The 11,692-nt window shown below is 64.1% G+C and overlaps 1 non-coding gene across 4 annotated transcripts; it reads left to right on the plus strand.

Moving 5' to 3' along the window:
• Window positions 1-4,959: 4,959 nt before the first annotated feature.
• LOC119869613 lies at window positions 4,960-11,164 on the plus strand. 4 transcript variants are annotated; one of them, XR_005371395.1, is made up of 3 exons: window positions 4,960-7,939; window positions 8,683-8,857; window positions 10,131-11,164. It is a non-coding gene; the product is annotated as an uncharacterized LOC119869613 (transcript). The 4 variants fall into 4 exon arrangements; XR_005371393.1 differs by having other exon boundaries at window positions 10,167-11,164; XR_005371396.1 differs by having other exon boundaries at window positions 10,210-11,164.
• Window positions 11,165-11,692: the final 528 nt, after the last annotated feature.

Here is an 11,692-nt window from a genome sequence, read left to right on the forward strand (position 1 = left end):
GATCCAGTGAGCTGCACTGCACACCTGGAGTGAAAGCAACCACTCAGAGCAGAAGCTGGCCAGGATGTGGAGTGGGACCCCGCATGCCCCACCAGCGGGAATGCAGGCTGGGGCGGCTTCTGTGGAGAGCAGTGTGGGGTCCCCGAGAAGATCCCAGTAGTGCTACCGGCAACCCCATCTCTGGGTGCGGACGGGCCCAAAGGACATGAAATCTGGTGTCAGCGACGTGCACCCACACGTTCACTGCAGCACTGTTCGTAGTAGCTGAGACGTGCACGACCTCAGTGACAGTGGATAGGTGAGCGGAGGAGGATGATGGGGCAGGGGGTGAGCAGGAGAGAGCTGGAGTATTCCTCAGCCATGAAGAGGCAAGCCCTGCCAAGCATGACAGCGTGGATGGGCCAGGAGGCCCAACACAGAAAGGCCAACGCAGAGTGATCTGTGATGCGCGGGGTGTGACAGAGTGGAGGAAGGGAAAATGGTGGTCACCAGGGCTGGGGAGGGAGTGGTGGGTCAAGGGTACAGGCTTCACGTGGAAGAGGTCCAGGTTCTGAGCACCTGACACACAGCCCAGGCCCGAGGTGAGCGGTGCTGTGCCATGTACTTGAGATGCGCTGAGAGGGCCTGTGTGTGTCCTCACCGTGCTCACAGGTCAGCAGGGTGGGGGCATGTGCATCTGGGCGATCGTGTGCGAATCAAGCCATCACGTTGTACGCCTTTAAGAAAACCAGGTACGTACCGTCCTACCAGGGTAAGATAAGAACCTAAATAACGAAAACAGTGCATGGAGCCCCGCGGACAGCTGGGATGGTGCGCGGGTCCGCGGTGTCCACCTCAGTGCTGCTCTGGACACGAGCGGTGCTTACCTGATGCGGGCGCCGCACCCTTAGGACAGAGCTCGGGAAGGCCGGCGCCGAAGACCAGTGACTGGACCTGGCAGGAGCGGCGGCACACACCACAGGGGCTGCCCCCACGTCCGTACAGTTCTCGCGTCTGCGCAAGACGTGTGCTTAGCTCATCTACCGTCTTTTTTCCTCTTAAATGGTTTAGCTTTTAGGGCAATTTAGTTTAACGCACATTTAACATCCACAACGATGTAATGGGAGACGGGCCCCATGTGGGTTCTCACCCAGGACTCACCCACCTCTCGTGTCCCTGCTGGAGCTGCCATGAAGGCCCCTGTCCTGCAGAGCCCCCCAGCTTCCCCTGCTGGTGCCTGGGGCAGGTCTCAGGGGGCGAGGCCTCTGGGAGGCGATGGGCCATGAGGACGAGTGGCATGACAGGGTGTGCCCAGAACTGACCACCACGAGGGCCCGACGGGGGCGGGCTGATGTCCGCCTCTCGCCACGCTCACCCCTCCCAATCCCAACTGTGAAGGGCCGCTGCCCCAAAGGCTGTGCCTGGTGGGTCCCTAACGGGACAGCACCTCCCTGCTGGGCCCCACTCTCACCTGTGCAGCTGCACACCCACGTGGCATGTGGCTCGTTAGCCTCTCTGATCCCTCCCTTCATGTCTGTCATGTTACTTTGTCTTAGGCCAGAAGCCAAGCTCAATGTGTAGTGAAATGTCCTGGGGTTTGGAGTGAACCTGCTGTAACCCTGCTGATGACCGAATGAAGCTATGAAGCTGCCTGCGGGGATGCAGCTCGCATGTGTGCCTTTCCCGCAAGCTCACCAGAGGCCCAGGACGGATGAGTGCCGCGTGGGGGGGGGGGGGACGTGAATGCACCTCCAAAGCGGCAGCTCTGCCAGCCAGTGAGAGACTCTCACCAGGCACGCGATGCTCCTGGGCTCCCAGGGGCCAGAGCTTGAGAAGTTGGTGTCCACGGCACCCCCCATCGGCCTACGGGCTCATCCAGGGCCCCCCACCTTCTCCGCGCACAGGAAGCCTCCTGCTGGCTCCCTGACCTGTGACCTCCACCTCCAGCCTGACCCCACCTACCCTTCCCCTGGTGTCTGTGACCCCCCGGCTTGGGTGGGCCACAGGGCCCTCCATCCCCCAGCCGTGTCCTCCTGGCTGGGCTCTCCTGGGTCAGCTCTAGCCATCTTGTGTTCTGTGCTGGGCAGTCACCGTGTCCTGCCCACACACGTGCTGTCCACACGCAGCCTCTGGTGTAGACTCCCCTTTGTGCCTCTCTGTCCTCCATGTGAACTGGGCTCCCCCACGAGGATACATCAGGGATCCTCAAAGTGAGATCCCCCAACCAAAGGCAGATACTGCATCATGTTGTCCGTGCCTCCAGGGGCCCCTGGAGGCCTCACCTCAGGCCGGCCTGGCCCCTGCCCTGCTGTGCATGGGCCCCGTGCTGTCCCCCACCGTGACCCCACGGCAGGAGCCGCCCATGCTGGGCTGACGTGAGAACCGGGGCGGGCGGACCACGCAGCTGCCGCACCCAGCACAGCATCTGATGCCCGCAGATGCAGGGAGCTGTAGAAAGGAGAGAGGCAGCTGGGGTAGGGCGGGAGCAAGAGAAAAAAATCTGTGCAATGAATATGATGACAAGTTTCTCTCTGACATTTTATGGGTCAAAGGCATAAACAGCACATTTCATGTGGAAAGATCACCCCAAACATGAGGCCTGGGCTGTCCCATCAACACTTTCTGTGGTTTCCCAGAACACGTTCACTGTCTCCTCCCGTGTGAGCATCTCAGCCCCACGTTCAAGGTGGACCCCCTGGGCTCTTCCCCGCCTTCCCCGATCGTGGCCGCAGCCTTCCACCAAGTCAGGGTCCCAGGGCACTCCCCAGCCTCCAGGGCCCCACTGCGGCAAGGACAGGGTGGCCCCTGGAAACTCACCAGTGCCTGGGGGCCGGGGTTTCTCCACGGTCAGCCACGCAGGCCGAGGGCATCCCTGAGGCGCGCTGCTTACTCATCCTGCCCCCCAGGACTGCGGACCCCGGCGCGGCCCACACTGCAGACAGAGAGCGAACCGCCTTACCTGCCAGTGCTTGTGGGCCCTGTCAGTCTCGGGCATCAGGGGACACTTCTCTCAGGGGAGTGGCCTGTGGCGCCGGGGCACGGGCGACACTGTTCTTGGGGGCGACAACCTGGACAACCAGGGTCCTGTAGACCGTGGACCTTTGGAGTGTGCAGTCAGATGAACCTGGCCCCCTGGGGCCCTGCACCATCCAGTGGACCCCGAGCCCCTCAGCCACATGGACAGGACCCAGAGCCTCACCCAGGGCACTTGAGGCCGGGGCTGTAGGGCGCTGGCAGGTCCCCGGCTCACAGCATCTGCCGATGACCAGCCCGGCATAGACACCCCCGCCTTGACCTGCCAGCTGACCCCCTCTCGAGACGGTACGTCCCACAGCCTGATGCCAGTGGTGCCCCAGCAGCCACTCGCCACCTGCCATGGTGAGGCTGCCCCTGGGGAGGCAGTGCCTGTGCTGGGGGCCGGGGGTCCTGGGGAGGGTGCCTGGGAGCAGCCTCACAGAACGAGGGGGTCCAATGAACGGGTGAGGGGAGGTGGGCACACAGTCCAGGTGGGGCCCTTGGCAGGTGGTGGGGACACAGACCTGTCCCCCCAAAAGGAGCAGGAGGTCACTGGGCAGGAGTACAGGCTGGGCAGGGAGTCAGGGAAGGGCTCCCGTGTCCCTTGGAGCAGATCCTAAATACCAGAGCTGGGAACTGGCTTGGACGGCAGGCAGTTGTGAGCCCCGCGGGTGACAGGGACCCGCAGGTGGGAGGGTGGCTGGCACCCCTCAGGCGGCTGGGGTGCAGGTGGCCAGGTGGGACCATGACGACCGGGGCGGAGTGAGCAGAACGCAGGTCCTGATCATTGAGCAGAGGGGGCCCGTGTGGGGACACGGCGTTGTGTGAAGGTTTCGGGGGACCCTCGGGAGCCAGAGAACGACACGCCCGTGTCCTTGGTCTGCTGCTCTTCAGGGACGGCAGATGTCCGCCCCACGCTGGTCGCCGGTGGCCGGAGGGCTGGGTCGCATCCCGCGGAAGACCCCGGAGCCCGCGGCCCGGAAGGCGGCTGCCACCTGCCGGGGACACCCGGTGGCCTGGCCGAGCGGCGCAGCCCCGGCCCGGAGGGAGGCCGCGGGCCAAGGGAGCAAGCCAGGAGCTGCCCACGGCCGAGGCGCCCGCAGCCCGAGGGCCCAGAGGCGAGGCCGCGGGGGCTGGGGATGCGACGGCGGGGCCCCGGGGGGGGGGGGGCGCCGGAGGACCGGCCCCGGCCTCGCAGGGGCGCCCGGCGTCCCCCGAAGGCGGCGGTGCCGGGCGAGCCACCCCGTAACCCGGGCTCGGGACCCCAGGGCCGCCGCGCGGCGTGCGGGGGGCGGGAGAGGGGGCCCAGGCCCGCCCGCGAGTCTACGCGGCCCCGCCCGCGCGAGCCCGTGGGAGGGGTCCCGCCGCGCCCGCCGCAGCCCCGCACGTGCGGACGTGGCCGGCAGGGGGCGCTCCCAGACAGGAGGGCGGGGGCCGGGGGCGCCTCTGCCCCGCGCCGGGCGGGGGTGGCTCTGCGCGGTCCCGCGGCCCCACCGCGCCGTCTCGGAGGAGGGGACCGGGACCCGGGGTCGGGGTCGGGGGCCCTCGCCGCTCAGCGTCCGGCCTCTCCTGGGATCACCTGGGACAGACGCGTCCAAGGAAGGCCGTGCCCCTCGCCGACCCGGGAGAGGAGCTCTGCCACCTGGAAACCCCCTCCGCCCCGGCCCCGCGCCCCGGCCCTCCCGGCCCTCCCGGCCCTCCCGGCCCTCCCGGCCCCGCGCCCCCGGCCCCGCGCGCCCGGCCAGCAGGCCCCGCAGCCGCCCCCCCGTCGGCCCGGCGGGGAGGGGGAGGGGGAGCGTCAGTTGCGGGCGCGGCTCCGGGTCTGGGCCCCTCGTCCTGCTAACCCCGCGGACCTGCCGCCCCGCGACGGCCTCTCCCGCAGGGCCTGTGCCGGCCGGTTTGGCTCCGGGGTGGGGGGGGGGGGGGGATGTGGGCGAGGCTTTTTCCCAGATAAGGACGCGGGGATGGGGGGGCCGGGGGGGGGTGGCACCCGATGATCCAGGATAACCTGCAGCCCAGCATCCTAAACTGAGCCCCTGCCGACCTGCCCCGTATGACGCTAAGTGCACACCTTCCAGGGGTGGGACGGAGGCCTTTGGGGGCTGCCATTCAGCTGCCCCCACCCCGAGATGACTCCTACGCTGTCTTAATGCTGGTTTTGATTTTTTAATATTGTTTCAGCCTCTCACAGTCTCTGGGCCTCAGTTTCCCTGGTTGTAAAATGAACATTTGCCCCAGCACGTGGGCCCAGGGCCTCCCCAAGCCAACAGTGTGAGGGGCCAGCGCCCAGGGCTTGGGTGCCAGCCCAGCAGGGGACCCCACCTCCTGTCCACCCCGGATTCTGCGCTGTGTTCAGATGGCTGCTGTTTTTGTGAAATCCGAGTTGCGCATGCATGCGGCTGAGAGGTACAGAGGCCCACCTGCCTACCCTCAGCCCGTGAGCACCAGCGCTGCCACATAGCACAGGACTCGTGGGTGGCTCCTCGGAAAGCCTCGGTGTCTGTACCCCTGCAGCAGCAAGTGGGGGCACCTGCCGGAACCATGGCCGCTCCCTGCTCTGGGCTGCAGCCTGCCCGCCTCCTGTGGCCGTGGGAAGCCTTCCTTCCAGGGCATTGCTCTGGCAGGCAAGGCATTTGCACCCCAAGACCACAAATACCTCTGTTTGGTTTGTTAGGGACACAGCACAGGCCAGGCCCGTGGCCAGGGTGGTGGAATGGCCACTGTGCCCCCTTATGCCTTACCCCACACACACCTTGGTGGGACATGGGCTCTGGGGTCTTTCCAGGCCCACAGACCAAGGCCCGAGGACAAATAAGCCTCGCCCTCTGCATGCATCGGAGCAGGTCCGGTCCCTGGGCTGGCCTCTCTGCTCCTGCCTTCCCTCTACAAACACTTCATAAGACACCCCCCTCACCACCCCTCCCAGCTGCCACGGCCTGCCTCCCCCTTCTTCCCCAGTAGGGCAGAGGTCAGACAGCAGCACTTGCTCCTCCACAGGGGATGGAAGCAAACTTTCCCACACGAAGGCTGAGCTGAAACCCAAAACCCAAGTGGGACCAGCTCTGCCAGAAGGGGATGGCAGGGGAGCAGCAGGGCAGGGAGCAGCAGCATGGCTGGGGATATGGGACTTGGCAGTGGGTGCAGCTGATAGAGCAGCCACGTGGGCCCAGAGCACCGGGATTTGGGGATCAGATGTGGGGCCCCAGCCATGTGCTGGCTCAGTGGCAGCGCGCAGCATGAGGAGAGGTGGGAGGCACATGGTAACCAGGAAGAGGGGCCACCACCCCGTGACACCTGCTGCCCGGGGCAGTCCTTGCACCCACTGGAGGGTGAGCCGGCGGGGGCTGGCAGCACATGGGGAGGCGGGCTGCGTGCACCGGCGCTGACAGGTGAGCAAAGCCCGGGTCATCCCGGAAAGGGGTGGGGACCACGCTCGGCAGAGCGACCAAGGTCAGCATGGCTGCTCCTCTGGGCCTGTGGGCAGCTGCCCTCATCACCCTCGCGATGCTGGCCAGGCCCCCAGGCAGGGAAGGTGCCTCCTCTAGTGGTTCAGGGAATTGGGAACCAAACCAGACGTTGGCATCTGCTCTGCGGGGGCAGGGAGAGGTGCAGGTGTCCCGGGCTCACCCAGGGCGGCAGCTGAGGTTGGTGTCGCGCAGCTTATCCTGAGTCTGCCCCTGGTTCGGACCCGCGGAGCCTCCCCTGCCTCAGGCACGGCCCCCGGTGCTGTGACCTGCGTGAGGCTGCCTCACCCATTGAAGGGAGCGAGCCTGCTACCCACACCCGGTGAGTGGAGGCCCCGGGCGCTGTGGACCAGCCACCAGGCTAGGACCCCCCAGCACAGAACGGTCAGCCTCCAGGACTCTGGGTGCACCGTGGCCAGGGGCCCCATGAACGGATGCGGAGGTTTCACAGCAGAGACCCTGGAGCCCTGCCTCAGCTCTCTGCCTGCCCACGGACACGTCCCCTGCCCGAGCTTCTCAGCCCCTGGCCGGCGACGTCCTCGGTCAGGACTGGGCAACACACTGGCTGTGGCTTCCGAAGCACCTTACGTCCGCCAGGTAATTTAAGTTATGGTTTCTTTAGCAAAACCCTCAGTCCTATGGTGCAGTCTGCTGTGTGCCGACCATTCTGGAAGGTGGAGATGTGGGGCCGGCTGTAGGAAGGCCCCTTTACAGTGCAGGTGGAGGTGGGGGAGAGCTCGGCCCCAGGCGCCCCTTTCTGCGTCCCTGGGGCCACTTTCCGGAACATTCCATTGGAGAGCCAAGGCCTGTGGGAGATCACGGCTATACCCGCCTGAGGGACAGGACACCCAGGGAGGTCGGATTTCGGGCAAACAGTGAGCTCCACCCATTATCCCGGGTGTGCCTGGGACCCAGGGCACCACTTACGGGGCAGCCAAAGCCAGGAGGGCGCGGTAAAGACTGGGTCTTGGTCCCAAGCATGTCCAGGGGGGCAGCAGCCAGGACAGCCGATCCCTGGGGTGGCCTCCAAGTCCTCCTTGGGGTTGGGCCAGAGCCTGGAAGGCACAAAGACCGCCCCAAATAGGAGACCCTGGTCTGTCCGGCCTGGCCCGGCAGTGGGTGGCAGACATAGAGCAGACCTCATAAGGACCTTGTAAAGACGAGCCTGGAGGGCAGAGGTGGAAGGTCGGCATGGGGTCCTCTGTCTCCCTAGAGGGCGCGGGGTGGCTCTTCCGGCTGGACCATGGGGGCATGCCCGGAGCCTGGGCAGGCTAGAGAGAAGGGAAGAAGGTAAACACAGCTGCGGAGGACAAGGGCCACCTGGAGGGATGGCAGGCCCCTGAGTCACGCCCTGATGACACGGGGGCCGCCAGCTGGGCCAGAGTGCTGTCCCTGCATCCAGAGCCCCCGAGGAGGAGAGGAGGCCTCACAAACTCCACTGGCGCCTGCACCCCCCGAGTGCAGCTCCCCAAGACTCCCAGGTAGGCCTCCCCACCTGGGCAGGTGCAGTGGGGGTGGGGCCTGTGGTCCAGGGCCAGGTAGGTGTGAGCACCCTGCCCCAGGGGCCGAGGAACACAGTCCTCAGGCGCCTCAGACGCACCCTTCCCACGTTAAGGTGAACCCGTGTGCCGTCCATGGGGTCCGCCTGCCCGCTGCTCTCCCTGTGCCTCCTGAGGGACACTCCACTACGCTTGCTGCTGCTCTGTGGCCCTGGTGACCTTGTACTCTGAGGACGAATGTGCAGGGAAGGAAAGGGTTCATACGCTGTGGGAAGTACCCCGTCCCTTGTCCCTCCCACGATGCCCCGGAGACAGAGCTGGCCCCAAGGGGGTGGGCAGGCTGGGGGCCAGGCCAGAGGAGCAGGTGGTGGCCAGATCTGGGGTTTGCCCTTGCAGTGGGAGGGAAAGAGGGGGCATCGCCCGATCCCAGGGCCCTGGGGCTGCGTGGGGGGGGGGGGTTGCAGTGAGAGGGGTGGGGGGCTGGGGCCGATTCTGTAGCCGGGGTTTCTAGGAGGAAGGGGACGAGGACTGGAGGCCTGTGACGCTGATGAGATGGGCACAAGCTCGGGGGACCCCACGCGGACATTTTGAACTTGTTGGGTCTCTGGAGCCTCTGGGACCCAGGGCCGCGGGAGCAGCCTGGGGCATAGGGAGGGGGCTCGTTGTCCCATCTATGTCTCTTCTGGCCCCGGGCTACCCATCCCCAACTTGCTCTGCTTCTCCAGGGCCAGTCAGCGCCATCCACCCTGTGTTCTTGCTTGCTCCTGTTGTGCCCAAGATCGTGAATCCGAGAAACCACCAAGGAGCCGACACCGATGCAAACACACGAGGGTTTATTTACAAGCTCGAGCTTGGGTCCAAGTGTACCCGACACAGCTGAGCAGGGGCTTGGACCCCGAGGTGGGTTCCAGCTTAGTTTTAAGGGCTGGTCTAGGGGACCTCCAGAAGGGGTGGAGGAATTCCTCAAATTCTGTTTACATTCTGATATGGGGCCTTCAAGGGCTTTGAGCTCTGTTCTCATTCTAATAGGGGCTTCCTGCCCTTGGCTTGGGCTCTGTTTTTATTCTAATATGGGGCTTTCTAGGACGTCAAGCTCTAAGCTGTTTCTTCCTGTAACTGAAGTAAGGTAAAGTTCAGCTTATTCACAGGGGCCTGGGATGGCTGTACTTGTGCTAACGCTGAACTTAAAGTGGAATGGCCTTTATTTTCTCGGCCTCCACAGCTCCGACCGTCACCGTCCTCACGAATGCACCTGTGCCCTCCCATGCAGGACTGGAGGGAGGAGCCCCAACAAGAGCCCTGGGTCTAACCCATGAAGACCTGGGGCTCATGGGGAAGCAGGGCCGTGCCAGAGCACGAGCCAAGGGGGGGGACACAGGGAGGCAGGAAGGAGCAGGTGCTGAAGGGACCCTGTCTCAGGAAGCTGGGGTGGGAGGCACCCGGGGGCCTGCCCAGCATGGCCCCTCACTGATGGCACCATAGTCCTTCCCCTCCCCCCATGGAGCCTGATCCCAGGACCATGACCTGAGCTGAAGGCAGAGGCTTCCCCGACGGAGCCCCCCAGGTGCCCCCAGAAATCAAAATGTTTTTATTACCTGAAGGAGCAGACATGCAGGGCTGGAACCAGGCAGTTCGGAGCAGCCGCTCAGGCCTGGGGCTCCCCGGGCACCCCCAAGTGAGGCAGGGCTGCAGCTGGCGGGGAGCCATGGGCTCAGTGACCTATGGCACCCTGTCTGATGGCTCCCCCACCTGGGCCGTGCTCTGCGGACGGTGGGGGCGGGGAAGAGCGTGTGGCATGTGTGGCCCACCCTGCGTGTCCCCACCCTGGGTCCCAGCCAGGTGCGCCCACCCTGTTGTAGCCGCCCCCACCGCACCTGCGTGTCCTGCAGGAAGGCCCGCTCTGCGCGCACCACCTGCACACACCCGCACTCGCCCAGGCCGCACCCTACGGCCTCCCCCCGCCAACACAGGGCCCGCGGGGCCAGGGAGGTGGCAGGAATGGAGGCAGTGAGGACCTGGCAGGTGCTCATGGTCCAGATCCGGGAAGAAGTCGGAATCTCTGCCCCGGTGCCTTCCCGGAATCACGTTCTCGGGCGTTTTCACTACCCCCTATTTCCGTGCCTTAAGCACTGCTGGTTGCCCGTAACAATAAGGCACCATTTTTCTGTGATAGGGTCATGGGAAACATTTGAGGCTTTCTGTTTTGAAGATGCGGCACTGAACACCTGGCTCCCTGTGGATGGTTCCCTTAGGTCTCCCACGGTCATGCCAGCATCTCTCAGACGCCTGACTCCGCATCGTGGAAAATCTAAAAAGTTTGGTCTAATAATGAACAGTGTGTTACTGGCACATCAGAGGACCTGCGGCGGACACTCCAACCGGGGGCGGTCACAGGGTAGGCTCTGGCCACCTGGGAATGGTCTCCCAGCACGGGACCCTCCCTCCTGCACCTCAGGACCTGGAGGCCAGGGGTTCCTGGGGGGCGGGGGTCCCCCCTCGGGGTCGGAGGCAGGCTAGCCAGGGCTGCTGTGGGCAGGCATGACTCACAGTGGCAGCACCCAGGCCCCATCAGGCATATCATGACGACAGCGGCTCCCGGGGAGGGTGCCCATGTCACTCCCTCTCCCACACCCACACCCAGTTCCCCAACTCATCCCCGCCATGCCTGCCATTTCCACTCCAGCCTGTGCGTCGGCACCAGGGGTGTCCCCAGCCAGCCCATCCTTATGCTGAGCTTAGGCTCTAATTGTCCTAAGGGAATCACAGTCCTTTTTCCTGTCTTACCGGTTTCTCAAATGATGATTCTTGGGATTCGGAGAAACATCTGTATTTCCCCAGAACCGGGAAGGAATTGCAGGCAGCGCCACTGGTGGGCCAGCCCCAGAGGGCGGCGTGGGCAGCACACCACAGGCCTCACCGCACTCACCGCGGGAATGGCCGTTCACGGAGACGGTGCCAAGGCAGATCAGCCCCCCACCCCAGTCCCGGTCCCACCTTCCCAGGATCTTAAAGGTCCTCTCCGCGGGCTCCATGGAGCCAGTGGACCCTAAGGTCGACTCCACAGGGAGAAATGAAGGGTTCTGTGTTGATTTATTTTTCATTAAAAAATAAAGGAGGGGCAGCCCCGGTGGCTCAGCGGTTTAGTGCCACCTTTGGCTTGGGGTGTGATCCTGGGGACCCAGGATCGAGTCCCACATCGAGCTCCCTGCATGGAGCCTGCTTCTCTCTCTGCCTGTGTCTCTGCCTCTCTCTCTCTCTCTCTCTCTCTCTCTCTGTCATGAATAAATCAATAAAATCTTAAAAAATAAAAATAAAAATAAAGGAGGAACACCTGGGTGGCTCAGTGGTGGAGCATCTGCCTTCGGCTCCGGGTGTGACCCCAGGGTCCTGGCATCAAGTCCCGCATCAGGGTCCTCAAAGGGAGCCTGCTTCCCCCTCTATCTCTATCTGTGTCTCTGCCTCTCTGTGTCTCATGAATAAATAAGATCTTAGAAAAAAAAACAAATAAGAGAAAACGTAAGCCTGATGCGTATTTAATGTACAAAATGACCTTTCTTGGCGCCTTAGCCCAGGTCTTGAACCCTCAGCAGGAAACACTGCTCCATCACAGAGCTGGTGACGTCCTCCGCCGGGGTGAAGACTTTGCACGTGGTGGATGTGCAAGCGTTTCCGGCCACCTGGGCACCCAATCCAGGTTGGGACCCACTCGATGTACCAGGAGCCGAGGAGGTGCAC

The sequence above is a fragment of the Canis lupus genome, chromosome 16 (assembly GCF_011100685.1).
Source record: "Canis lupus familiaris isolate Mischka breed German Shepherd chromosome 16, alternate assembly UU_Cfam_GSD_1.0, whole genome shotgun sequence".
NCBI lineage: Eukaryota > Metazoa > Chordata > Mammalia > Carnivora > Canidae > Canis > Canis lupus.